This window comes from Eschrichtius robustus, chromosome 6, assembly GCF_028021215.1.
Source record: "Eschrichtius robustus isolate mEscRob2 chromosome 6, mEscRob2.pri, whole genome shotgun sequence".
Taxonomy (NCBI): Eukaryota; Metazoa; Chordata; class Mammalia; order Artiodactyla; family Eschrichtiidae; genus Eschrichtius; species Eschrichtius robustus.
In genome coordinates, this window is record NC_090829.1 from 22965021 (window position 1) to 22992689 (window position 27669).

At 44.9% G+C, this 27669-nt stretch overlaps 1 protein-coding gene across 1 annotated transcript in view; it reads left to right on the plus strand.

Annotated features, from left to right (window-relative positions):
- Positions 1–4339: 4339 nt before the first annotated feature.
- Positions 4340–27669, plus strand: part of ZBTB38 (zinc finger and BTB domain containing 38) — a 43515-nt gene continuing 20185 nt past the window's right edge. Inside the window, exons 1-2 of the mRNA XM_068546011.1 lie at positions 4340–4654; positions 6081–6185. The gene's annotated coding sequence lies outside the window, so the exon portion shown is untranslated. The remainder of the gene's footprint in view (positions 4655–6080; positions 6186–27669) is intronic.

The window sequence follows — 27669 nt, forward strand, 5'->3', positions numbered from 1 at the left end:
TCTAATTATAAAAGTAGTATATATCTACTTTGAAATAATTTGGAATGTTAACATTTTGGCGTGCATTCCTTCAGTCCTTTATCTATGCCTGGCGATTTTTTTAATAGTTGAGATAATACAGACAATTTTGTATCTTCTTTTTATTTACTTAATATCATATCATAAGCATTTTATATCATTGTAAAGTCTTTCATTAACATAATCTTTTAAAACTTTATTATGAAAATCTTAAACACGCGTACAATATGAAAAAACTAGTTTAATGAACCCCTGTACAGTCCTCACCCAGCTTCAACCATTCTCAATGGCTGGCCAATCTTGTTTCATGTAAATCCTCTCCTGTATTATTTTAAAGCAAATCCCAGATCATATCGCTTTATTGCTAAATATTTTAGTATGATTCTCTAAAAGACAAGGATACTAAGAGAAGACGCTTTTTTTTTTTTTTTGAGGAAATAAATGCTAAAGAATTTAGGTGTGGAAGAGAATGTTTGCAACTTACAAATGATTCAAGAAAAAAAAATAGCTAAAAAGATATGATTGGAGTGTATATAAGTTTTTGGTACTATTCTTGCAACTCTTCTATAACTTTGAAATAGTTCTAAATAAAAAGTTTTAAAAATATGGAATCCTAAAAAAAATACATTAAAAAAAATGTCGATTAGTAAGAAAGAAAAATAACCACGTGATATCGCTTTACAAATGAACTTATTTACAAAACAGAAACAGACTCAGAACTTACGGTTACCAGGGAGGAAGGGTTGGGGTAGGGAGAGTTACGGAGTTTGGGATTGACATGTACACACTTGCTTATATTAAAAAAAAAAAAAAAAAGGAAGAAAAAGAAAAAGAACCACAGCATCATTATCACACCAACAAATAACAAGAATTCTTTAATAACTTCAAATATCATAGTCAGCATTCAGATTTGTCCAGTTAGGTCATTTGAAAAAAAAAAAAAAAAAAAACTTGTTCAAAGCACAATTCCAAATAAGGTCCATACAATGCAATTAATATTCCCTTAAATTTCACTTCATCTATAGGTTTCTGTCCCCCTCTTTCTTTCATCCTTGCTATTGTCATAAAAATTTTGTTGAAGAAACAATTTGACTCATAGAGTTTCCTCAAATCGGAAATTTCAGATGACATTCCTTGGTGCTGTTTTTTTGTTTTTAAATTTAATTTTATTTATTTTTTATACAGCAGGTTCTTATTAGTTATCTATTTTATACATATTAGTGTATATATGTCAATCTCAATCTCCCAGTTCATCCCACCACCACCCCCCAACTGCTTTACATGTTCCTGTGTCTCAGAGACTTTCTGTAAATTGGTCATTACAGCTAGAGACCTGATCAAGATACAGAATATATTTTATATAAAAATCCTGATTTGGGCTTCATTGGAAAATTCTGCAGATCTGGCATTCCCACCTGGCAACAATTGGTCTGGGGCTGGGTAGTGACAACCCCATTCCCCATTTAGGTGGGACATGAATGATCCTGTAGACCCCAGTTCCTACTACTTCCTGCCTGGCTCCCAGGGGCGGGAAGCTGCCACCCGCATTCTACCCACTGCCTCTGCAAGGCCCTTGGTAGACTTCTCAACACGACATCACAGGAGGCTTTTCAGGAATGTGGTGGAGATCAGAGAAGATGATTTGGACAGGGACTTTCTTAAAATGCTTAAAGGGAAAGAGAGAAGCAGCCATATAAGAGGAAGCCAAGCGACAGAACTTGGTGAGTGAGTACCCAGGATGAGGGGAAGAGAGAAGTAAAACAATAAATTAAATTAATAGTGTGTGAAGAATGCGAGGCGGAATGAGTTACAGATTCCTAACCCATGGTGGGAAACAAAGGAAGCAAGTGGGTTTCAAAGGGACACACCTTAGATTGTTTTCTATATAATGATAACATTGAAACCTTAAAAAAGAGAAAGAAGGGGGGCACTAAATCAATTGGCCAAGAGTCTTCAATCAGAAAGCTGAAACAGGCAGTTGTAACATAACAGAAATCATGTGGCGATTAAATGAAATGAGGTACAAATCAAGGACAGCTTCCTAGAAAAGGCCGCTAGAAAAGGATCAGGAGCCATGCTGGGGAGATGTTGAAGAACTAGTAGAAATTTAAGAGAGGAGAGAATCTTAAAAGTCTTAGGATATTTTTTTCTTATTTGCAAATGCACTGAAATGAAAAATATTATAAGGATATGAAAATATATCACATTTAGTTGTTTTGAAAGGAATAAATTTTTACAGAAAAGAATAAAATTATGACAAGTTGGGACGTTCTTGGAAATTTCCAGATAATTCCCCATACTAAGAAGAATGATTAAGAGAGAGAATCTGTGACCGGTTATGAGGAAGGGTGGAAAATTTTGAAGGACAGTCTGATTATGTAAGTTTTAGGCTGTGGTGTTTAAAACTGTTGCCGTGATATTTTAGTTATTAATAACAATTTAGGGGAAATCTACTCGCTTTTGGAGAAACATTTGGCCCTAGTGAGAAAGAAATGCCACTGTTTATGAATTCCCAAGTGGATGTAAGGAGCCATTCACTTGCTAAGCCTCTTAGGAAAGCCAGAGCCGATTTCACCCTTAACAAGCTGTTGACAGCATCTGACCAAGGTACCACCTGGAACATGTTAGCAGCACAGAAAGTGGACTGTGAAGTCAGACCTATATTTAAAATCCCTTTATGTCACTCACCATGTGACCCTGGCAGCCTACCCATGGAAAATTTCCATGGTATAAAAGTTGCTTTACATACGGGAACTACGATTCTTACTGCTTGGATGGTAGGAACTTAGAACTCTGAATACTTGACCTCAAGCACCGACAGCTGTATGCAGATGCTTCACGCGTGTTATCCCATCTAACTGTCAAAAAGCCCTACGAGATAAGCGTAATATGAAAATCAGCCCCATTTTACAGATGAGCAAGCCAAGGCTCAGGGAGGTTAAGTAACTTGCCTAAAGTCACACAGTGAGTAGCCTTGTAATTGACAAAGCTGGGCTTTAAACCCAGGCAGGCAGAATCCAAAGGCCAAATTGCCTCACTCTACCACCTCCCACCTTCCAATCGCTGGGCAGCACAGAGAACAGCACCTCATACTGGCACTTCCCAGCTAGAAGTTCCTAATCCCCATGCCTTAGTTTTCCCAAAAGCCTCAGTGGAAACACATAAACTTGCAATCAGACCACAGATTTCCTTAGTTTGGAATCCATGATTAACAACGTGTTCGCTCAGGTTTTGTAGCTCTGATTGGCAATTACGTATACAAAAACATTGCAGGATTGTTGGTTTTTTTTAAGTACGAAGATGAATCATTAGTTAATAAATGCAGTTTAGTGGAATAGCTCTTTCTGAACGTGGCCCACGGAGAAAGAATAAAGGGCACTTGGCTTTGAGGAGACTGCGACGGGCTCGTGTACATGTGTGTGCAGGTTGCCCAATCTATCAACCTTCAAAACCCTGTCTTTATTTTTAAATTACATGATGCTTTAATTTGACTTTAAGTCAGTATATTTCTCTGTGATTATTAAAATGTTTTAACCGCTTTGTATACAATATTGGAATCTCCTTTATTCATCAGAATGATCACAATCTTAAAACGTGATCAGGAACTAGGATGCAGAATTGTGTACACTGTATTCCAAGCTAAAAACAGGATGTAAGGCGTGCAAAGAAGCTACTTCTTATCCTTTATAAATTGTAACCTGGGAATGAATCTTTTCAAAAGAAAATTTTAAAATAAGACTCATACTACCAAAACGCAGGGAACATGGATGGTTTTGTAGAAAACAAGCAAACAGAACCTGCACATTCGAGCACTAGACTGTTAGCTCCTCCGCAAGGCGAGTTTGTGGCAGGCCTCAGTAAATACTTTCTCAATGAGCAGTCCCTGAATCTTGGACGAGAGATCCTAGCAGGCAGTCAGTGCGCTTTATTTAAGGAAGAGGCCCGGGTCTTTTGCGTGAACTAGCTTTTATAGCACGTTAGGAAAATCAATCTAGGCCTCTCCTGTCAGCCGTGGGAAAGCGCAGGTGACACTCGATTCCCGAGAATTTAAATTAAAACTGCAGTTGACGTCCCTGAAGCCTGCCTCTTTTAAACGTGCAAGGGTTGGATGTTCTCTGGGATCTGGGTGCAGAATCCAGGGGCCCCTCTGCGGACCCAGGCCTGGTTCTGATAGTGGCTAGGCTCTGTGGCCGTAGACGCCCTAACTCGGCTGCCCTCGCGGCAGCTTCTGAATTGTGTTCTCCCCCGATGAGAGGGAGGCGGAGGCCGCTGCTCCCTTCCTGGCGTCTGGGGCCGTCGTGGGTTCCCCCCACCCCGCCCCCAGTCGCACCCAGGTTGGGTCTGAGGCCTCGCGGGGCCGTGGGGCGTCCCTCCGCCGCGGCCCCGCCGTGTCCTCCCGAGGCCGGGTCCTGGGCGCGTTGATGCTCCGACATCCGGCCCGCGGCTAAGGCCGGGGAGCCCTCTTCCCGGCCAGGCTGCGTCCCCAACCCCGCGCCGGGGGCGGGCCTGGCCGGCCGAGCCGAGCCGCCGGCGTCCATTTTCTGGGCGGTGCTGCGAGACGCCGCGGCCTGACTCGCGGGTCCGGAAGCGCCATGGACCCCCGGGGAACGCGCTCGCGGGGCAGCGGCCGAGCCCTGTAAGTGCCACCGCAGGGGCCGTACGCGGGACGGGTGGGCGAGACGCGGCCGACCCGACCCCTCTTCTCCCAGGAGGGAGCCTCGAAACCCGGCCGGGAAACGCTGGCGCGGGGCTGGGAGCTCCGCGGACGTCGGAGAGCCGAGCTGCTACGGCGACCCGGCGCCCGCAGGTGCCGGGACGCCCGGGCCCGCGCCCTGGGGGAGGGGGTCCAGCCGCAGGGTCGGGCACGTTACGCCGCAGCGAGTGGCCCATCTGCGCGGCTGTGCTGGAAGGCGGGGGGCCGGGGACAGATGCACACCCAAGGGCTGGGGACGTGACGGGCGCCGGTCCAGCAGGCTCGGGAACTGCGCTAACAGCCGCATCTCCCCTCTCCCGGACTGCGACTTGGACCCCGGTCCTGACCCATCGGGAACCTGAGCATTTACTTGGTCGAACACCAGAGCCCCTGGAATTGAAGGGGACGTGCAAAGGCAGGGCCCTGCCCCCAGGGGCTTGCAATCTCAGCCTCCTACTTCGGCAGTAGTTAGGTCTCTTCTATTGGTACAACACGACCGCCCGCTGTTAGCCACTTCTTTGCAGGGTATATTATAAATCACCTGAGATTTTAGTCTGCCCGCGGTGCCACTTTATAACTCCTCTGCTATAGGTAAGTGACTAATTCCATTCTGGACTTTGGCCCAAATTGAATATCTCTTCTAAGGATCCATTATGGATGATACGTATTACGGTGCTTTATACATATTTTAAAGGTTAAAGAGTTTTCTCCTAATTATGAAGCTCAACTGCTCGGTCAGGTTCTCATGGTTAAAAAGCATAGGAGGATTAAGTCCGCCGTTTCAGAGAAACTTCTGGTGAGGTACTATCGCTGAGTGTAGTGTTTTTCCAACAAGAGTAGAGACCCATTAGGAGATTGTGAAATTAGTTTAGTGGGTTACTACCAGATTTTTTTGAAGATATAGAATATATAATGCAATATAAAAAATAATAGAATAGACTAGAAAATATCGGAGTGCATTGCACATAATAAGAGTAAGCATTGTTTTTTAGGCTTTGGGGTTTCAGTTTATATAACATGATTTTTAAAAACGGTGGGTCACTGTCAAGAAGTTTCTAAACCCTGACTAACAGGTTAATAACCCAGGATTTGGAATCAGTTGAACCTGCATTTAAGTCCCAGGTCTAACATAAACTAGCTCTGTGACCTTGAACAGATTCCGTGACCTTTCAGAGCCTCTTTACGTAGCTGTAAAAATGGGGGAATTTCTCCTGTGAGGACTATATGAAGTCGCATGTGTCAATCACTTTGCCCAGTGCTTTACTTACAGTAGGTGTTCAGTACACAGGCTAATTGCAATCACTTTTGTTGCTGATATATTCAGTCCTGGCACCCAGTTATGGGACACTGCTCTTTTTCTTCGTTTTAGATCTCGATGTGGTGGAGATGGAGGACTCAGAACCAAGGATTTCCAAGTGATTTCTTCCAGAGCACGAGAAACTAACTCTGTTAAGCCTGCTCTGTTCTAACTGAGGTAACTGAATTTGCATCTCTCCGTACTCTACATGAAATAGGAAATTTTTTTTCTGAGGGACTGAACCACTCCCAAGGAGCTTATGATTTGTTGCCAGCGATCCACCAGGTTTGGGGATTACAAAGTGACAATGACATTTAGGCGAGCTGTTGTTAAGGAGACATGAAGGGGGAACTAAGGGCTTCTCATTCCAGTTCTGCCAGTGACTGTCGTGGGAGCTTCTGTAGGTCTCTTCTTCAGGCCGGAAGGACCCACCGACGTCACTGAGGCCCAGAGAGGTTAAATGACTTTTCAGAGAGACCCAGTGGGCTGGGTGGGGACAGGCCTGGAGCTCGCTTCTCGATTGCTCAGTCATACAGTCAGCTTCTGGGCCTGCTGCAGGGTGACCACCGTGCTAGGCGCTGAGGATACAAGCGTGAAGAGCCCGCCCCCGGGACACACACTGTTTGCACAGATGAGTATTGACAGCCCAGAACACTAAACTTCACCTTTGAGGCATAGAGAGGGCCCCAGATAGTGATAATAACAACTACCATTTATCAAGCACTTTTGTGTGTGAGTGCAAGGCAGTGTGTTAAGGGCTTTAAGTGCTGTGTTTTTACTCACTCCTCACAATACCCCTGTGAAATAAGGAAGAAGAGATGTGAAGGATTGAAATGTGAAAATGCAGGCAGGTCATAGAGTGCTTTGTATCTCAGACCACACTTAGGATGCACATTCGGTATGTAAAGCACAATGCTAGGACCATGAAGTTCAAGGGAAAGTGCTTGCCCTCTAGGAGCTTATAACCTTAACTCCAGAGAGGTGGCGTCAGGTGGGCAATGCCTGATATTAGCTCCTCTCCCCTTCACCTGCTTCCCCGGCAGTCAGTTGGAGCGGATCCGGAAGAGACCAGAGTAGTTGATACATCATAGTTCTGGCCCTTCAATGCAAGTTTTCATTTTATTCAAATTTGACATACATTTCCATCCACCTGTGAATACATACGCTTTCAATTTATAAACAATAGTAAAGGGCTTCTCTGAATTCATTTGTTTATTTGTTCATTCAACAAATGTTTATTGAGCTCCGACAAGGCACTTACTTGGGTATTCAAGACCAAACATATGACTATGTTTTTACAGTCATGATAATGGTCATGCGCATTCTCTTAGCAAGGAATTATCGTTCAACTATTAGAATTTTTCTGTTAACGTGCTAGAATATTGGCTGCAAGGATGTTGGAGATTAACCCATAAATAGGATTCCAACTGGATAAGTAGGAAAATCTTTTTTAAAATCTTCAGAAAGGAATTTCTTTTAATTTTTTGATTCTGCTGTTACTGTCACCTTTACATAGAGGCCTTTTCTTTGTCCACTTAACCTATCGGCAGAGGAAAAAGCAGTTTGGCAAGGGGGCTTTCTTTGACTTGAAATGCTCTCCTCTTTTAGCTTGTAGGCCACACAAGACACTGAATGTTCAGAAGAAAAGCAATTTAAGAGATACTTTAATTTACAAGGTACAGAGTTAGAGGTAGCTCCAATGATTGCATTAAGTAACAGAAATCAGGTTGTAAGCCTTGAATGCTACTTGTAATAAACTTAAGCTCCAAATGGAACAAAGGAGATGTTGAGTATGAATGTGCTTTGCAAACTTCTAGGAATTCTATAAATGTTACAGCAAATATTTATCGAGTACCTACTATGAGATCGGAAGGAAAGGCAGGGCAGAAACCAGAGACAGGGAGACCAGTTAAGACAAGTACCACCGTCCACCAAGGAAAAGACAGGGTTGGGGGGAACTCAGGGAAGACCGGAAATGGGTGATAGCAGTGAAACAGGAAAGGAACAGACGCAAAGGGAAAAACTGACACAATCTGACATCTGATTTCCAATCTACTCAATTGGAAATCTGAGTAGAGAAGAAATAGCTAAAGTTGACATTGAGGTTTCCAAAGCAGCGGTACCCATGAAGATACTTGGAAGGAGGTGAGGGGCTGAGTTTGAAGTGTTGAAGTATGATGTCCCCCAGACGATCAGGGACTTTGTACCCTGGAGGAAGGCCAGGGCTAGTTTGGGAGACACTGGGTTGTGAGAAAAAGTCGAGAGGTGAGAGAAGAGATTTTTCCGGTGGGAGACTATAGGGAGGCAAAGCTTGAGGGTGGAGCCTTATGAGAAAAGAAGGACCTAGGGAGGACCTAGAGAAAAGTCTGGCAAGAGAGTGAGGAAAAACAAGAGAAGAGGGCTCCAGAAGCCAGAAGAAGGGTGTTTCCCAGAGGAGGGAGCCTGGAGTGTTAGACGCAGGAGGAGGCGGGATGAGGCCCAGGAGGGCCATTGGTTTGACAAGTGGTAGATCACACATTTGTTGGTGTTTTCCTTTCCTTTGTTGGTGTTTTCCTTGCAGAATGAATATCAAGTGGTTTCATTTGCAAAAAATTTGTAGCTTGTGCAAATTAAGAGTCACTGTTAAATTTGATCCTTGCAAGCCCCAAAACACACTTCTGATTACTAAAATTCAGGCTGTTAAATGTGGTTTTAATGGTAGTCATCCACTTTATTCTGTTGTCAACAGATCGACCAAAGACGATCCGTTGATAGAAAGCTCTTTAAAAACTACATTTCTGTTGACGCAAAGGTTTCTAACAGTAATTAAATTTGTATTTTGCCTTTTACCATATGGCTGTTGTATGACATGAGACAGAGAGAGAGAGAGAGAGAGTGTGTGTGTGTGTGTGTGTGTGTGTGTGTGTGTTTTCATGGGCATATGAGCTTAGTACAATGGAATGAGAAGGCTGGGGTTAGATAAATCTAGTTTCACAACCTAGCTGGGCCATTTTCCAGGGTTGTGACTTCAGAAAAGTTACTCTCTAGCCTAACTTTTTCCATCCATAACTCAAATAGGATTATTTTGAAGATTGAGTAATATATAATTTGGTCAGGATCTATACCGTAGTAGGCAATTAATAAATGCTGATTCCCTTCCCCTTACAACTTTTTTTAGGTATATATATTTTTGCATAATATTCATCTATACCCAAAGCCTTATCTTTATGATTTATTTTAGTGTGTTAATTTTGTCATGGAAAGAACATACTTCCCACGATAGCTAACCTATCCTGTGAGAGTTCAAGTGACCAGCAATTTTGTACGGATAAGAATCCCCTTGGGGAATTTATTAAAATGTAGGTTCCCAGGTCCCTAGCACAGAGATTCGAATTCAGTAAATTTCAGGTGGGACCCCTGAGAATCTTCATTTTAAACAAGCACTGCTGTGATGAAGGTTAACAAATGCCAGTTTCTAGGAAGCAGAGGAAGGGTGTAAACCTGAGACTTGATAGGCTGATTTCAATTTCGTAGAGATATGCCTGTGCTCAAAATTCTTATATTTGTGTTATTCATGTTTACGGATTATATTTGCAATGAGATAAAAACACATGGATCCCAGATGTCAAGGAACGGTGGTCTTATCGCACCCCACTATCGCCATCCGCGGTATATCCACGGCAGTACTGGGTGACATACAGCCCCCAAATCATCTTCTTTTCCCTGCAGAGTAAGTGGTGACACCCTGTCGCTATGCCCAGAGTTTGCAAAACCAGTGTAACTTTAAATGTTGTTACCAATAATATATTTAATGGCAGTAACAGTGCACAATCACGCCATTAAAATATTTTGATGCATTTGTCTATCTGACTCTGTGTCTTCTGGTTGATAAACATCTGTGTCATTATATATCCTTTGTTCTCCGCATCTTGGAATCATATAATTTTTAGTTCACGTTGTTCCCAACCTCATTTTATAGATGAGAGAATAATTTATCCTTTTTTCACCTCCTAGTCCCAGCTCTCTTCTTTGCTTATTCACAGGAAAGGATTGAGACATATATACATGCTTGGTGTTAAGCTATGTATGGAGAATATAAAACATATTTGACTTGTGTATAGTAAATTGCGCTTTACGTTCCTTGTACGTAATTTACAAATCAGATGACTCAATGGGGATATGTTTATTAAAAAACTATACTGAGTCATTTTATAACTGTTGGCATTCCATTGATGGTTTGCTTCTTTTGGAGCAGGATGCCAATGTCCTGGAGCCTTGCCTAGAATCAGGGTTTCTCCGTCTATACCCATAGCCCTTGAGGAGAGAAGACAGAACTGAATTTCATGAAGTCCATTCTATACCTTATGTGCCTTATCTCAGCCATCTTATTACAATCTCCAAATAACCTGGTGTGGTAGAAATTGAGGCAAAGAGGTTCCGTAATGCGGCAGATGTTGTAGAGATGAGATTTTCACACCCTGGGCTCTTATCTGGCTCCAAAGTCCAGCCTCCTCTCTCCACACCCGGCGTAGTTTCCCCAGCCACATACTGAGAGTATGAAATAGATCATTGTTCCTGATTGTGGCTTAGAGACCCTTGTCCCTGGTATTACAGTAACCTCAGAATTTTTGACAAGAAGCAAATGGACAAAGGTAATGTGCAAACTTGAGTTAGTTCAACAAATATGAACTGTGTGCCAGGTATCAGATCAGGACTCCACCCTCATGGGCCCTCCCTATCTTTGTCACCTATTCTTATCTACCATCCAAGTGCTGCTGCAGGCTTTTCTTTTAGAGTGAAGACACCAATGGATTTCTGCACTGATAAGATCAAGATTTGTGTCTTGCTATAGCTATCCCTGTCCCTGTGTGGGGCTGAGTGTTCCCAGAGTGCTCTGTCACTTTGAAAGTTTAAAACAGTTCCTTAGGGGATTGCCCGGAGGTGCACAATAAGTGTTTGTTGATTACCCTCTCTGAGACCCTGAGGAAGTCTACAGGGGGTGAGGGAAGGAGCCCAGAGCCCTGCAGAGGGGGTCTGGGGAGAGGTCAAAAGACCACCGTGTACGAGACCGGTCTGGAGGCTTGGCAGTTCTTCCTGTGACCCACTGTGCAACCTTGGGAAAGAAAGGCATGTAACTTTGCTGGCTTGATTTCCTCAGCTGTAACTGGAGAAGGTTTGGCTCAATGATGGCAAAGGCCCCTAAGCAGAGGTGCTGAAGCGAGCATATGGTAACTCCATGTCTGAGGCATGCCAGGGGTCCCGGATTGCAGAGCTTCCTCCGACTGTCCTCGAAGGGATACTAGTACTGGCCAGACCTCAGGTTCTGCCTTTACCCCATACGCTTTTGAGGGAAGTGCATGAATTTAAGAGTGAGAGAGATTGTCTGCTTTGGAGGAAATAAGGATTTTTACTGGCTGGGAATCAATCAAAAGGTGACAAAATGGGAGGTAGGGAATCACGGTTTGAAATTTTATGGCTAGGAAGAGCCTTAGAAATAAACTAGCCCAACCTCTTCGCATTCCACATAAGGGAACGGAAGTGCAGGGAAGTCATAGGATTTGCTCAGGGTCACACCGCTAGTGGCAAACTGGGAACAGAAGCCAGTGTCCCTTGCCCGTCTGGTACGCTGTCTGCAGAAACAGGTAGGTCCTGTCCTAAGGCAGATTATCAGGAGAGCAGGAGGCGGCAGTCAGTAAGCAAAGCCTAAGGAGGCACCGGCACTCTACAACTATTCTGTTGGGGAGAGCAGCCTATCATGCCTGCTGGGCTTCTCACAGACTTTGCTAAAAGGACACTACAGTGCACACTTTCCGTCCCATCGAAGCCCTTGGATTCTTGTCAACTAAGGTAATGAAGAACATTTCTTTTTAATCTGGGAGAGGCAGAAGGCTGTCTCCTGTTTTTTAAAGCATTTTCCCTCTCTCATTTAAATGAAAATCGCTAAGGTCTACCATAATGTAGTTTCGAGAGGAATGAAACATTTTCTTAGGGAGTATGAAGAGGAAGACCCAGCTCGCACACCCCATGTTGCTGGCCATGCCTATGTGCGTGTTCATCGCAGGGTGCCCTGTTGTCATGAGAAATCCAGTGGCTGTACAAATGCTACAGGGACATCCTGGGGTTATTTCAGTAACCCCTGAAGGCCGGCTCTGTGCCAGGTGAGAGAGATAGGAGCTGCCACTTCCTGCTTTGTGAGTTGGATGTTGTTTCTAGGTCCCGTTTTGTTTGTGTTATTTTTCCTGCTCGTGTGTTAGAACAACTTCTGATTATTTGCAGGGTTGATTACCACTAGATAATAAGAGCAGCGATTCAGTAAAAACAAAGCTGAATTTATTATCTTACCAGGCAAGAGAGACTGGCGTTCAGAATCAGTCTCCCCAAACGTATAAGCATTTTTCATGCAAGCATGGAGATTTCTGATTAGTTCTGATAGAATGCTGATTCGCTTCTAGACCAAAGTGAGGATTTTCTGTTTTCAAAACCTACTCGGCATTCTGGTCTGTCCCTGCGTAGACCTATTTATTCTGGTCTTGTGGTCCTTGACCCGAACTCGGAGAGCAGGGGTGCCAAGGTCTCCGGTGGCCCTTGGTGCTCATGGGAGTGGCAGTAGCCAGTCACAGCTGCGTCCCGGGTGCCTGCTGCAGATTCCTCCTGTCGCGTGTTCTGCCCTTTCCTTTGCACTAATGCACGTTCCACCTTTGCTTTAAAACGGGAAGGGGTGGGAGGACCACTTTGAGGAAGCAGAAGGCACTGGGATACATGGAAAAAGTGATGACGTGGCAGTGAAATGAAGCCCCGAATGGGGTTTTACTCAGATGTTAGAGAACTGGCCTACCCCGGGTGCTGTGTTAAATCAGGTTAAAAAAAAAAAAACAAAAAACCTGACCTTTAAAGTTTTTCCTGTCAAGGTCTAGCAATTCTGGAGTTTCTTTAGCCCCTGTACCCTGCAAGTTGACTTTTTGCACAGAAAAAGAGTGAAATATTCTCTCAGAAATTACCTGGGAGAACGTTATTTTCTCTAAATGAATATGCACTACGAAGTGAGTTCTTACCTTGTTTTGTTGTTTATTTAATATTCTTAATATTCATCTTTGTTTTTTGACATTTTTTCAGGAAATCACTCAGGAGCTTTGTACCATGTTCGAATGATCTGTGTTAAGACTTTCTTTTCTACTTAATGATAGGCGTTTGCAATAAGATCATTTGCGCGTCTCTCTATTTTAGGAAATACTTTTCGAGGCCTTTAATTTTTTCTCTTTTATGAAGCTTAAACGGGAGTCTTACATCCAATCCTAGCAGCTACCTTCCATTAAAAATGACCTATTTTTCCCCCCATGAGGTTTCCTGACTCAGGGAGGAAAATAAAAGTCGGGTGATTAGTCATTGTGGCGTTCAGCAAACAAATACTTCGGAGGCCATGATTTATGTTGCTGGTCGGAAAAAGAGGTTATATCTGTCTCTAGACAATGACTCTTGTGAAAGGTAAGTACCCTGTGTTCCCAGAAGGTCCCCAGAGTGCCCCTGTTTGTTGCGTTCAGGTTTCTAAAACCCGGTGGCCATTTTCTGTGAGTTTGAATCCCTGTGTTAACTCCTCCCCCTGTGGAGTCTATGAGCATTTGTTTTCTAAAATGAAAGCACAGGCAGAAACTCGAGCTGTTCTACAGAACAGCCTGTTCTTTAGATGTTTTTTTTTTTTTTTTTTAGATCAGTGTATCTAAAGCATAATTTTTCTAAACAGTCTATTGTGGGTTTTTATCTACAGTGGGTTTGGGTTTGTTTGGGGAATTTTACTTTTTTTTAAATGCAGACAACATATTTATTGATGTAATTGCTCCCTGTTCGCCTCAGCCCCAGATAATTTCACTCTGAAACAGGTGAGCAGGGAAACTATTTGGATATCTACTGCCAGAAACCTTCATTTAGTTTTAATCAAATTTCTTTGGGGGTAAAATTGGCAAAAGCCAACTGGAACTTAGTTCCTTTCATACTCTTCCCTCCCCCGCCCCCCCATCCCCGCCCAACAGTTTTCCCCAGTCAGTTTCTTTTGTCTAAACCATCGTGCATCCATTTGTGTGTCTGGCCAGAGTTTTTGTAGCCTTTCCGCAGTACAGAAAAGCTTCTTTGCCTCTGGTTGTATGTCAGACTGGCCGGTGGGCTTGCTTGACAGCCCTGCCAGTCACCTGCATCTCCTGAATCCTAGTTTGAGGTGACTTTCACAATCCTGTGCTGCCTCAGAGATCTGTGCTGTCATGCCTGGCCTCTTTCCAGAGATTGCGGTATTGCCAGCAGTGGCTTCAAACTGGAAAAAGGGGAGGTGGAAGAGAAATGATGGAAAACATGGGAGGAGGGATTGTGGAAAACAGAGGAGAAGGAAATGTGTGTGCAAGGAAAGTATGTACGTGGACTCAAGTAAATATCTGAGAGCCCAGGTCTATAAAAATGATCTCTGTGCATTGGCATTTTGTGTCTGGATCCAGGTGGGGAACCACTGTGAATGTGGGGCTGTCTGTTGATGGTGGGGAAGAGGCGTGGTAGAGCTGGGCAAGTGCACCGGCAGCTCGGGACTCCCTTGGCAGTCCAGTGGTTAAGACTCCTTGCTTCCACTGCAGGGGGCGTGGGTTGGATCCCTGGTCTGGGAACTAAATCCCGCATGCCTCATGGCGTGGCCAAGAAGGAAATAAAATAAAAAAATAAAGTATAGCTTTAAAAAAAAAAAAAAAGCTCTTCTCCAGGAGGGTCCCCCCCCAGATGCTTAGACCGCTCTCCAGACCAACTGGGTCGGCTCTGCACCAGCCCCCTCAACGTCTCTAGAGCGGGGTTTGCTTCCTTGGCTTGACCGCCATTGTTCCATTGAATACTTCTCTGAGATTCCCCGAGGACACTTGTGATCTTGCTGGATATGCTTTATTGTGTTGACCCCATTATTTGACCTCCAGGCTCCATTTCTGTGATCTAGTTTCTAGAATCGTTGTTGTCTCTGTGACGCTGTGATGGAGCATGGTATCAATTCAGAATACTCTGACCCACTGAGCAGCTGTGCATTCTCAGCAGTTACTGCTTCCTTATTACATCACCTGCTTCTGCTGAATATGGAACCGAACGCTCTATTAAAATGGAGAGCTGGGTGCCTCTGAGAGTGTGAGTCTGATTGTGTGGAGGGCTGATTAGGAGTTATCATTCTCCTTCTCGAAGCTTGAGCAGACTGTATCATTAAAATGATTTTAGGGAATTCCCTGGCGGTCCAGTGGTTAGGACTCGGTGCTTTCACTGCCAGGGCCCAGGTTCAATCCCTGCTCAGGAACTAGGATCCTGCGAGCCGTGCGGCACAGCCAAAAAAATAAATAAAAATTTTTTAAAAATTTGACTTTGAAGCAAAGTGGAGAGTTTGATACCTGCCCCTCTGTCCCCCAGGACTCAGTAGGAAATTTCCCACATGGGAATGAACAAACTGGAGGGATCCTGAAGAAATATTATGTGACCCAAATATATTCCGTGTTAAGGCTTCCCACCACCTCTTCTTCATTGAGATGGAGTACTTCGGTAGTTTTGAAAGCTTGAATACTGATATCTCACCATTTAAATTTTAGGAGGGCTATGAATCACTGTATGGAGATTGATATGTTCCAGGCTTAAGTGATCTATCCTTATGTTATAGATTAGGGTCTAAAATTCAGATACATCCAGGGACAGGAAGGTAATATGAATGTTCAGTGTGGGCTGGGTATAGGAAGATAGAATGGTTAGATCGTGGCAAACTGGAGGGCATTAAAACGTTTTAAAATACTGTGGGGCTGAATGAAACAGGTCTGCAGGCCGAATTCAGCTTCTGGACTGCTGCTCTGCACGGCAGTTACAGAGCTACACCATCTGACTCCATCCACCAGGCTGGGTTTCCTCAGTGGCAGCTTGCCCAGTCTTCCTGCAGAGCATTGGGCGTGGAGCTCTCCAAGACCCAGCCCAAGAAAAATTCATGACTGTTGAACCTTCTCCATGTCACAGCAAATAAAGGAGCTACTCGATATGAAGCGTGTCCATCTCATGCAGGCAAAGTGATTTGCAGCAGCAGAACACACCTTGTATGTCGGAGGACACCTGGAGAGGCATCAGACAGAGCAGCCTTGACTAAGCTGCCCAGCGCTCAGTGTGCCCATTTCAGGATGGAACAGGAAGGACCCACCAATGGAAGCCCCGCCTTACCCGGCCATGTCACTCCCAGGACAGCTGAATGGAGCCAAGCCTGCAGAGGCTAACCTGGATGGTATTGGGCCATGGGGTGACAGCAGAGGACAGCGGGCATATCTTGATATACCTGGTCTCTGATATTGACCTGCTTGGCCCAAGGTTGCTTTCTGAAATATCAGGCAGTTAGCAACTTCCTAACTCGTCCTAGGCTGGGACAGTGTGAGAATTGTCCTCTCTCTCCGTTGACACTCTGTTGACCTTCCGCACATCCTGGAATTTATATTGCCTTCCCTTTTTTCTAAACATCTTTTAATCACTCTCATTTTCATCAGCTCTCTTGGTGCTAAGTGAGTCATAATGTCTGCAAAGCACTTACTTGGCACAGGGCCTGGCATGTAGAAAGTGCTCAGTAAATATCAGCTCTTATTGTCATTGGCATCATCATCTCCACCATTATAACTCTTGTCATTTCCCCAGTGGATACGGAAACTTGGTTTCCTTAAACCTTAAACTTGGTTGTGTACCTCTGCCACCACCACCCTGACATAAAGGAAGACGGACCCCGCACACATAACCCCCTGTGTCGGAAAATGCGCTTCACGTGATCCCCAGCTCACTCCTGCGCGCTAATGTTTGGGGAGCACTGCTGTAGGCACCGTGGTGAAGCACAGAGACAGGCTTGCATAGAGATTGGTCCTTGTGGACTTGCTAACTAGGCGGGGTACTTTGGGACGGTCTCAGGGGTGGACGCTGGGGAGGGATGTGCCTTTTACATTATACGGTAGGGATGTATGATGGGGTGGTTTTGACCACACTAAGAATCTGATTCTGAAGGCTTCGGTCCCCTGGCTGTGACTTTAACCTCAACAAAGTACCTGATTCCTACCCCCCACCCCATTGACCTTCTGGCCATGCAAACCCTGTTGCCAAGAAGGGAAATTCCTATATTAGAGGACAGACAACCTTTGTGCATCAGGGAGCCGACACAAATAGTAAAAATGTAGAACTTAAAGGTAGAACATGTATCGGTGTAAAAATGAGGGGCAAGCCAGTCTCAGTGAAGATTTTGGGACCCTGGTAGGTGATGAGAAGGGAGGTGTAGCTGAATGTTTTTTTAATGTTGGTGACCGAGAGTATTGCCTGCTCCTAAGAAACATTTTGAAAAGTAGAAGTAACCGATCCCATGCTGCCATGGTGGCTTATTGTTTGGACTGGAAGCTACCAAGGTGGTGAGGAGAAAATGGCCACAGGACCTTAGAGATGAAATCCTAGCTTCATATCAAATTCATTTAGTTTAGAAAGTGAATTAACTAAAAGCCTTTTCAGCCCCTCAAAGCTCTCGCCTGTATTTTGAGGGTAATGTGGTCTAGCATTTTGTTAATTCATGACTGTGGTGATTCTTTTTCCTTTCTGTACTGTACTTTCAGATGGCCTGAGGCACTGGACACTTAGTGGCCTGGGGTCCTTAGGGCTACATGAGACTCGGAAGTGGAACTGTATACTTAGCAGTTCCTGAAATGGCTCTCTCTTTTTTTCTTCCACCTCTTCCTGCCACTGTTGGGGAACTTAGCTTGGAGATCTGGCCCCCAGTCCCCTCTCCCATCCACCCAGATGAGTTATTGGTGTGGTGTCTGGTAGCCTCCTGGAAGATATGTCTAAATCCCCAAAGCTATGTCTAAATCCCCAAAGCTGTGAATGTGACCTTTTTTGGAAAAAAAGGTCTTTGCAGATGGAAATTTTTTAAGGCTCTTGAGATGAGTTCATCCTGGGTTATCAGGTGGGCCCTGAATCCAATGACAAGTGTCCTTATAAGAGATACACAGAAGAGGGACACATAAAGAGGATAGGGCCATGTGAAGATGAAGGTAGAGATTGGAGTTATGCAGCCGCAAGCCAAGGAACCCTGGAACCATCATAAGCTGGAAGAGTCAAGGAAAGACTCTCCCCCCTGGAGCCTTCAAAGAGAGCTCAGCCCTGCCAACACCTTGATTTTGGACCTCTGGCCTCCAGAACTGTGAGAGAATAAATTTCTGTTGTGTTAAGTCCCCAAGTTTGTGGTAGTTTGTTACGGCAGTGTTTGGAAACGGATACAGTGTCAAGCCTAGCCTTGATTCGGAAGTGCCTGGGAACTTGTGAAAAATCAGTTCCTGGGGTCTTACCCTGTGGCTGTTCTGATGCAGTCAGTCTGGGGTGGCACCAAGAAACTGAATTTTTAGTAAGAGCTTCCAGGTGATTCTGATAGATCCATTTACCCTCTCAGTATTGGTAGTCCTCAAGTTCCTTCTTTTGCCCTATTTCCTTTTTAGCCGCTTTCCTTGGGCATTAGCCACGCTTGTGTGTGCAGCGACCTCCGATGTGTCAGTGCACGGCACCAATGAATCTCCACCCCAGCTTCCTTTCAGCATCACTGTCCGTCGTGGAGGCCGGTTGGTGGAGAGCGCCAGCTGCGTCTTCCACGGGCTCCTCAGAGGGAGCACAGACCTCGTTCTCCTCCTTCCAAACCAGCTCTTTGGTCCGGTTCCCTGCCTGTTAATGGCACATGCGGCCAACAGAACTGGTGTGTCAACCTTCATTCTTCCCTCTTTCTTTCTCCTCCAGTGTCCAACTAGTTGATGCTTCCATCCAGATCGCTTTCACTTCTTTCTCTCCTTGTCATCCCCACCTGTCTCCTTACCTTCTTTCCAGATCCCCTCCAGACATCCTTCTCATCAGACTGTTCCCAGAATGACCTGTCTGCAAACGTGTCACATGATTCTTGCTTCAAATCTCGTAAATGACTCACCATTGTCCAGGCTGCACGTTAGAATCACCTGGAGAGCTTTTTTTCTTTTTTCTTTTTAATCCCAATACCTAGCATCCACCCAAGACCAAACAAATCAGAATCTCGAGTTGGAGCCTGACTGTTGGTATGTTTTCAGGTTCCCGTAGGTGATTCCAATATGCAGGTAAGGGTTGAGAACTACTGGGCTAGAGGATCGAGTCCAAAGTCGATGCTTTCTTCACGACTGGGTCCCTGCCAGTCTCTCGCTCTCCATCTCCCACCCGGCCCTGCCCACACCCCATGCCACAGACATCCCACCTCCTTGCCCTTCCCCAAATGCGTCATTCTATTTCCTGCTTCTTTGCCTTTGCTCGACCTTTCCCTAGAATAGAATGCCTTTTTCCCTCTTGGATTCCAAAAAAATGCTCCATATCTCTCAAGACTCGGTTCCACCTCACCCTCCCTGACTCGCCTTCCGCAAACCCAACTTAAGGCTGCCTGCTCCAGACCCCTGGTCATGCTCACTAGAGCACTGCCGTCATCGTGTAGGAGCTGTTTGTCTGCATGTCTTGTCTCCTCCATCGGACTGTGGGCTCCAGGAGGCTGCTGAAAAGGGAAAGAAAGAAAGGATTAAACAAGGCCGAGGGGACAAAATCATTCTTCTGTTTCTCTGAATCATTGTATCCATGCTGCCTTATGGTTCATCAGGCACTTTTTAGCAAACAAAACTACTTGGGTTTTTGTTTTTTTTTAACTACTTGGTTTTAATGAATGTAATGCAGTTGTAGCAGTAGTGGTGGTGGTAGTAGTATATAATACCATTAAGTGAACACTTGCTAGCTGAGGTCTCTATAGTCATTGCCTTGTTTAACTATCATGATAATCATCTCAGGTATCATTCCCACTTTACCGAATGAATTAAACAAGATGCTGTGTGGTCAGGTCATGCAAAATGGCAGAGAATATGAAGTAGAACGTGTAGATGACCACTTGGTCAGCAGTATGCCTGGTATATCGACTGATCAAGAAAAACTGGTTTTATTGGTAAAAATAGCTAATGTGTAGTTTTTTGAGTGGCAAGTACACATTCGATGCTGAATTTGGCATAAAAAATACACAACCACTAAACATATCAATCATAAATGAGATGGTGGTTTATATTTACTAACATTTGGAATCACATAAATATAGTCTTCCTTTTAAGTGTGCTAGAAGGAATTTGTGACCCAGAGTCACAAGATCAGGGTTGAAAACCCAACCTTGCCAGTTACAAGCCATGTGGTGTTGGGATTTTGGCTTAACTTTTCTGAGCTTTAGCATCTTCATCTTTGAAATGGAAATATTATTTCACAGCCCACAGGGGTGTTATGAGAAAGGAGAGGAGATGGTGTGTATGGAAGTGATTTGTAAATGGTATAGGGCTAAACAGGACTAAGGCGAGGAGTTCTTGTCTTTGTGCTGCGTTTGGGTCCAGAAAGTTGGCGTTTGGGAACAGTCAGGACGGGGAAGGCAGTGTTTTTCTGGGTGAGCGGATATGGGCACTGGAACAGTTGCAGGCTGGCTGAATTCCCCAGTGCGGCAGGGTCTGAGGATGCTGGGATGGGAAAAAACAAGTGGCCCAGGCTAGTTAGGGAGAATGTGGAAGGAGAAGGATGGTTGGAAATTAGAGTCTTGCTGTGCTTATTGATACAATGGAGCTGAGAGAATGTAATGGTCAGGGTTTTGCGTTGGGTCACCTGTAACCAAGGACCAACCCAGGGACCACAGATCAGCTCCAGGGGCTTGATGTCTTGTTCTTTTACTCGTAGGTTATTCCCAGCAATTTCACCCCCAGCAGCTCTGAGGTTTTCTGGGTCTCAGAGCAAAAGCTCACCTACCCTGAGGTCCTAGCCTCTCCATTCCAAACATATTAATGTATTAAGACACCAGAGTTTCTCTTCACAGGGTCAAGGTGACTTCGTGACTGTGTGGCTTCAACCTCCTTCCTCTTTAAAGAAGAAGCCGCATTCTAATAGATTGAAGAATATTTTCTAAGTCGTCATCAGTATAACACTTCTGATCTTGAATCACATTCTGCCACTCTCCAGAGGAGAACATAGGAAACAGCTTTTTTGTCACAGACATCACCACCCTAAACTTACCTGAAAGTTTCTGGAGCAGGAGTCAGCATATCATTTTTAAGGAATCAGTAGGTATATTTTAAGATGGAATTGTTCTAAAATATTCCCACAGATTAGAGATAAGGGACCAAGTGAACACCATTAAATATGACCAGAATGAGTGAGTTTTTGACTATCAGTTAAAAAAATTCAGTCTTGGAAGTTGGGAAGCCAAAGAGGGAGAAGAACACGAGGACAGAAAGAAGAACTCCATGCCAAAAAAAAAAATGCTGTATATTATAAATAAAATCAGTTATCGTGCACGTACTATTTGCTGTGCACTTGCACTGAATGGGTGTTCCTGTACCCATTGAATCCCCCCAGCACCCCAGGAGGTGTGTAAGATTTGCTCCATTTTATATGTGAAGAGACTGAGGCTTAGGGAGGTCAGGTACTTTCTGAAGTCCTGCTGTCAGTGAGCGGGTCCCAGCAGCTGCCAGTTGAGGAGTATGGTGCATTGTAAGGCGTGCGGAGCCAGAAGTGTAGAAACCTGTTTTGGTCACACCATGAGACCTTAGGCAAGTCATTCTACTTCTCCGTCCCTCCATTTTCTCATATCTAAGATGAGAGGGTTGGACTAAACAATCTAAAGTTCCTCATCTTATAAAACTCTCTTTGCTAGGGCATAGCAAAGGAATGGGAGATGCTTAGCCCAGGAAAGGGACATGCAAACCTTCCAAGGGCTGTCGCGTGGCAGAGTTTACAGTTGAGGGCCCCCCGTGAGGACTGCTCCCCTGAGGAGGAAATTCCCACACTGGGTGGAGTGGTCCTCACCCCTGGTCTGCAGGATATCTAGAATCCATCTGTGGCAAATTAAGAAGGAGTTAGAAGGCGCGCTCCACGAAGAAGCTTGCTCCCTTTGCTTTTTGTTATCTAAAACACCCAAGGTCTGTTTATTTTGAAGGGAGGCTCCCTCATCTGCCATTTTGAGAAAGGTTTGGAGGACTAGATTCCCAGTTACTCAAGACCCAAGAGCATCTCTTTGTGTGGACTCAGCACCATCTTGTGGACATGGTACTGTGAACTGGGAATGGACTCTGGTCACCAAATGTAAAGGAACCTCAGGACACAATCCTGAAAGAGTTGCTGCCTGGGAAAGGCTCTGTCTAGGGATCATGTTTTGAGGACAGGCTGCCTGCTTTCAGAGGTAGGATCTGCCTTGGGGAGTTTACTTTTATGACTCTAACCCTATTATTATGCCCATGACACCTGGGAGAGCTGAGTGGACAGGCTCAGTGACACAGTAAGCGGGACCTTCCCAGAGTTGTGGTACTGTACGGCCGGGGTCCTGTTTCCGGGGCGGGGGACAGGGGGCATCAGTACAGAGGCCGCCTCAAGAGGGAGCCCCGAGCCGCTTCCCCTCTGGCCTCCTTCCCCCTGTATCCTGCATCCGGCCTCACCTCTCCTGGTCTAGGACTCTGCCCTGCCCCCTCTCCTTCTTGCTGGTATTGATTGCCACTCAGAGCATAACTTACCTTATGGTGCTTCAAGGCCCCCTTCCCCAAGAGGTGAGGATGGAACAGATTGAAGTTGTGAAGGGAACAGAGCACTCGGGCTGAAAAATGCTTTGCCTTCCCCCACCCTGTCTCCTCATACTGGTGAGGCTAGCCACATCCATGTTCTTGCTATTTCTGTGTGGGAAGAAACTGAGTAATAATCTTATCCAGGGCTAAGATGACGGTCGAGGGCAGTCTTGCTCAGTGCCTTTACCAGACTGGAAAGAGCAACCTGTGGCCCTAGAGAGGCCACTCGAGGGTAGAAGCTCTCTCTGGATGTTCAGAACCCCAGCCTCTTCTTCTCTGCTTATCCTTCACAGTAGGGTTGGTAGGGGGTTGGGGGAATATGTGTAAAGGCATGCAGGGCTCCCCAAGATAATAGAGTCACTGATTTTGCATTTGTTCATACACAGTTATTGGCTCTATTGATATTATATTACATCGTGATGCATGTACCTGTTCTTTAAAAGTGAGTTATTTGTTCTTTCAATTACATTACTGTACCCATATTAACATATTCTCCCAAGACCTTAGTATAGGAATGCTTAGTGAATTACCCACAGTCCCTTATTTTGCTAAATATTTGTTTTTGCACTTACCTTCCATAATTATGTTCTTCTAACTTCCCTTCTTTGGGCGTCAGCCTGGCCTGAGCCCCATAGCTCCTGACCGTCCAGCCTGCCCAGAGCTAAGTTGCCCGGGCTCCCTGGAAGCCCTCGAAGCCGGGGACACTCCAGCCCACTCATCTCTCCACTTCAGCCCCAGGGAAATCCCCACTTACCCTGCTTCCAACACCCTTTCAACCAACAAGCGTTAAATTGGTTGCTATTATCATAATGAGGTGGGCCAGAGAAAAGGGTTGTAGGAATTGTTTTGTTTTCTGGAATTTTCATGGGAAATGATCAGGGCGAAAAAGAGCAATAGAATGAGATACTAGGTTTTATCTGGACTGTCTCTTCTAATCCTATTGAGAATTAAGTTGCACTATTATGTCCATTTTATAGATTTAAAAAAACAAGTCTTGAGATGCTAATTAACTTGTTCAAATTCATACAGCTACTAAGTGGCAGAACTGGAGTTTGAACCCAGGGGTATGTAAGCAGGGGCCCTGCTCTACCCTCTGAGGATAAAGATATCTCTACAGGAGGAGAAAGGACGGCCCCCGGGAACAGGAAGGGGAAAGCTTGGAACAACTGACTACCTCTGACAGTTGTCAAACTTTTAATCAGGGACTTCAGTGGAAGCTTGAACCAGAATCCAAAATCAGCACATAAATGTGCAAAACCCCAGACTGAACCCAAATTAAAAAAATTTTTTTTACTAAATAAGCCACAACCTAATGAATCCATTAAACTGAGGCATAAACTATAAAGACTTTTAAATCAAAATACTGAAACATCAAAATGTTCTCTAAAATAAATCATAACCAAACTGACATATTACTAGGTCCCTAGTTTAAAATAAGAGAGAGGAGGTCTCAAGACTTTATCCCCACAAAACCTCCTTGGTGTGAGGGCAAAGGGGCAAATGTGGTCTGCCAGGAGTCTAAAGAGACAAGGAGAGGTGATGAAGCAGAACACAGGGGAGGCTTTCTTTTTTTTTTGTTTTTTTTTTTAAAATTTATTTATGTCTGCATTGGGGCTTTGTTGCTGAGCGCGGGCTTTCTCTAGTTGTGGCGAGTGGGGGCTACTCTTCATTGTGGTGCGTGAGCTTCTCATTGCTGTGGCTTCTCTTGTTGCAGAGCATGGGCTCTAGGCACGTGGGCTTCAGGAGTTGTGGCTCCCGGGCTCTAGAGCGCAGGCTCAGCAGTTGTGGCACACGGGCCTAGTTGCTCCGCGGCATGTGGGATCTTCCCGGACCAGGGCTCGAACCCGTGTTCCCTGCATTGGCAGGCGGATTCTTAACCACTGTGCCACCAGGGAAGCCCCAGGGGAGGCTTTCTTATGAAATAAAAGAATATCGCCATCTAAAATAGGAACGTGACCCCATAAACGGCCAGCACCTGGCCGTGTTTATATAGCCAAATTTGAGTGACCTTCTGACTTAAAAGGACAAGTGCACAGACTGGAAATGTATAGATGATTTAAGTATTTGTCTTAAACATTATTTTAGCTTCCTTTCTATCAAGCTTTTTACTGGAATTGCTAATAAATTGCAAATAGCCAACATGAATAATTTTTACTTAAAATTTTAATGCCTTCTTCCATAGGCTTAGAAGAAATGCTAACAAATGATGCAACTAAAAAAAGAAAATCATTTCAATGATACTGGTAACTAAATGCCCACATATGAGCTAAGGCTCAGATGTAATAACTGCTCTCTGCATTAAAGAAGAATGATTAGTTAATGAGCCCCTCTGGGGTATTAAACACTGGGGTGGGGACTGGGGAACCCTGGGCGCACAGTGAAATAGAATACTTGTCCCTGCCATTGAGGAATTTCACATTCCCTAGATTTGGGGCCTGGGGGCCAAGACTTGGTAATACTTGCTCCTGCTGACATTTACCACTAATAATAATTAATTGGTAATAGTAATACTCATAATAGCGAATGTTTATTAAGCTTGATTTCGTGTCAGACATTAAGCCAAGCACTTTATAGGTATTATCATTTAATCCTCACGTTAACCTGGTAGATTCTATTATTAGCTCCATTTTGCAGATGAAGAAGCTGAGGTGCAGAGTTTAAGAAACTTGCCCAAGGTCACAGCCAGAATGTGACAAGAGCCACTTGACACCAGAGTTTTCAGGCTCTTAGCCATGGTGCCAGACTGGACATTGGCTGCCTTGTCCCAGATTATCCTTCGGGAGAGCCCTGTTTCAGGAGTGGACTAATACAGTGCTCTGGGGTCCCTCAGCTCTCTTAGTTCAGTAGCTTTAATCTCCCCCCTCCGCCCCTTCTGTGCCCACTTCTCGTGGTAGACCCTGTGTTACACTCAATAACTGGTGGGTGGTAAGGCATTCGATAAATATTACCTTGAAATGGAAGTGGATCAAAATGATAATATTTATGAGTGCCAGCTATTGCTTTGAAGTTTACTTTTCTTGAGAAAATAAAAGTAGAAATTTATGGAAAATTCTGAATTTCCCTGAAGTGTTCACCCCAGGGCCATCTGGTGGTCCATATGGAGTCTTTGTGCATATCGGGGAAATGGCTTCTCCTGGCAGGGGGATGCAGCCCTCACCAGGGTACATGCCTGGCCAAGCAGAGCGCGGACTGGCTCTCAGCCCCGCCCTTTACCCTCCCAGTGTACCGCAGGACATGACCTGTCCCCCTGCACATGGCAGCCCTACTCAAGTCCAGGCTACCAATTGCCAAAGCGCTCACACACTGGTAGGTAGGCTGGGGTCGTGAGCATAGGAGCCTTTGATACCAAGAAAGAGCTGGAAAAGCTAAGTGCTTTCTTTCTTGGTGCTCCTGAATCTGCAGTGAGGAGTGTGGTTTTGGGGTCATCCTGCCCGGATTTTAATCCCAGCTCTACCACTCACTGGCTAAATAACCTTGGTCGAGTTACACGGTCTCTCTGAGTCTCCGTTTTCTCATCTGCAGAATAAGGTTGCTGTGAGGTTTCATCGGGATGGTGTGTACGGAGTGTGTAGAACAGTACCGGGCACAGGGATGCGCTCGTCTGGTGTTGCGGGCATGGCACGTGGCTGGCATATTTAGGTGAACTTCCTCCTTCACAGAATGCGTCGAGTTGGGGATGTTGGCGCGTTTGTGGCGGATTGTCGATGTCACTTTAAAGCAGTCCTCAGGAAGGCTGCCCAGAGGGGCTCCAACACGAGCAGGGGACACAGTGACCTGATTCTTCAAAGTGTAATTAGAAGTCGTGGACCAGCTCGTGTGCATAACATACCTGGGTAATTTTCAGCAGGATGCAACAAGCCTGCCTGCCCAGACCCTGTTCCCGAAACTGATTCAGTGTCAACAGTGTCACCTGGCGCATATTCTTCTTGAGGTTCCACGGGTGAGCCTGAGGTGTGGCTCCGCTGAGACCCACCATTATAAGCTCACATTACAATGCCTTTTCCATCTTACTGTTGGTTGCCTGATGGGGGAAGAGGGCTTGTGTATGCCTTTGGAGTGGGTCACAGACCGGTGTACCAGGAAGCACAAGCATCCACAGTTTGGGGACCCAGAAGCAGGCCACAAGCCCAGCTGTGCTTCACTTAGCCCAGAACCTTCTCCAGATCAGCTTCTCATGAGAGGAGGCTGAGTGAGGGAAACACTGGAAGGAACTGAAAAGAGTGGACACCTCTGGGAGTGCTTGAAGGGAGGACAGATACAGAAGCAGGGTCCTTACAAACACCCAACCCCAGGGCCTTATGCTATACCCACATGTTGACAACTTTAAATTTTTAGTATTTAAAAAAACAGTTAACTTTTTTAAAGTTTGTTGCTAATTCAGTCCAAGCAATCAGTAGACAAAAGGCCAAATCCCTGGAGCTTAAAGGCGAAAGAACAAAATTCAACTGAGTACATTTTAAAGATCTTACTGGCTTTATTTAGTGATTCATGAGTCAGGCAGCATGCAGTCTAGCAGATAGAATGGAGCTCCAAAGAGCTATACAAGGTGACAGATTTTATTGGAAGAAGGGAACAGAACAAGGAAATTATACTAGGCAAAAAGGTGGGTTGATTATTGCAAGGTTCCTTTCCTTATAGGGGATGACGGGGGTTGTCAGGCAGATTACCTAACTCGTGCCGATCAGTCTATTCCTGATTTAAGCTGATACCTAGTTTAGGATTGTTTTGCAGGAAGAGCCAAAACTTTAAGTTAAGTTTCCGTTTGGTGACATGGGGCTTAGCATAAGCAACTCCATTTTGGGCCTGTTGTTTTGTCTTTAACAGAACAAAGCATATCATTAGAGCTTAAAGGAGTGTTCTTTTCCTGTCTTTGAGCCAAAGCAATAATAGTAAGCAATTTCAGTGTTTCAAAGCTGTGTTTCATTGTTTTAACTTGTGTGAGCAGTAAATACTTTGTAGCAGTGGATGGCCCTGGCTTGTCTTATCCAGCTCAGCTTCAGGCCAGCAGAGTTGATATGTGTGTGTGTGTGTGTGTGGTTTTTTTTTTCTTTTTTCCT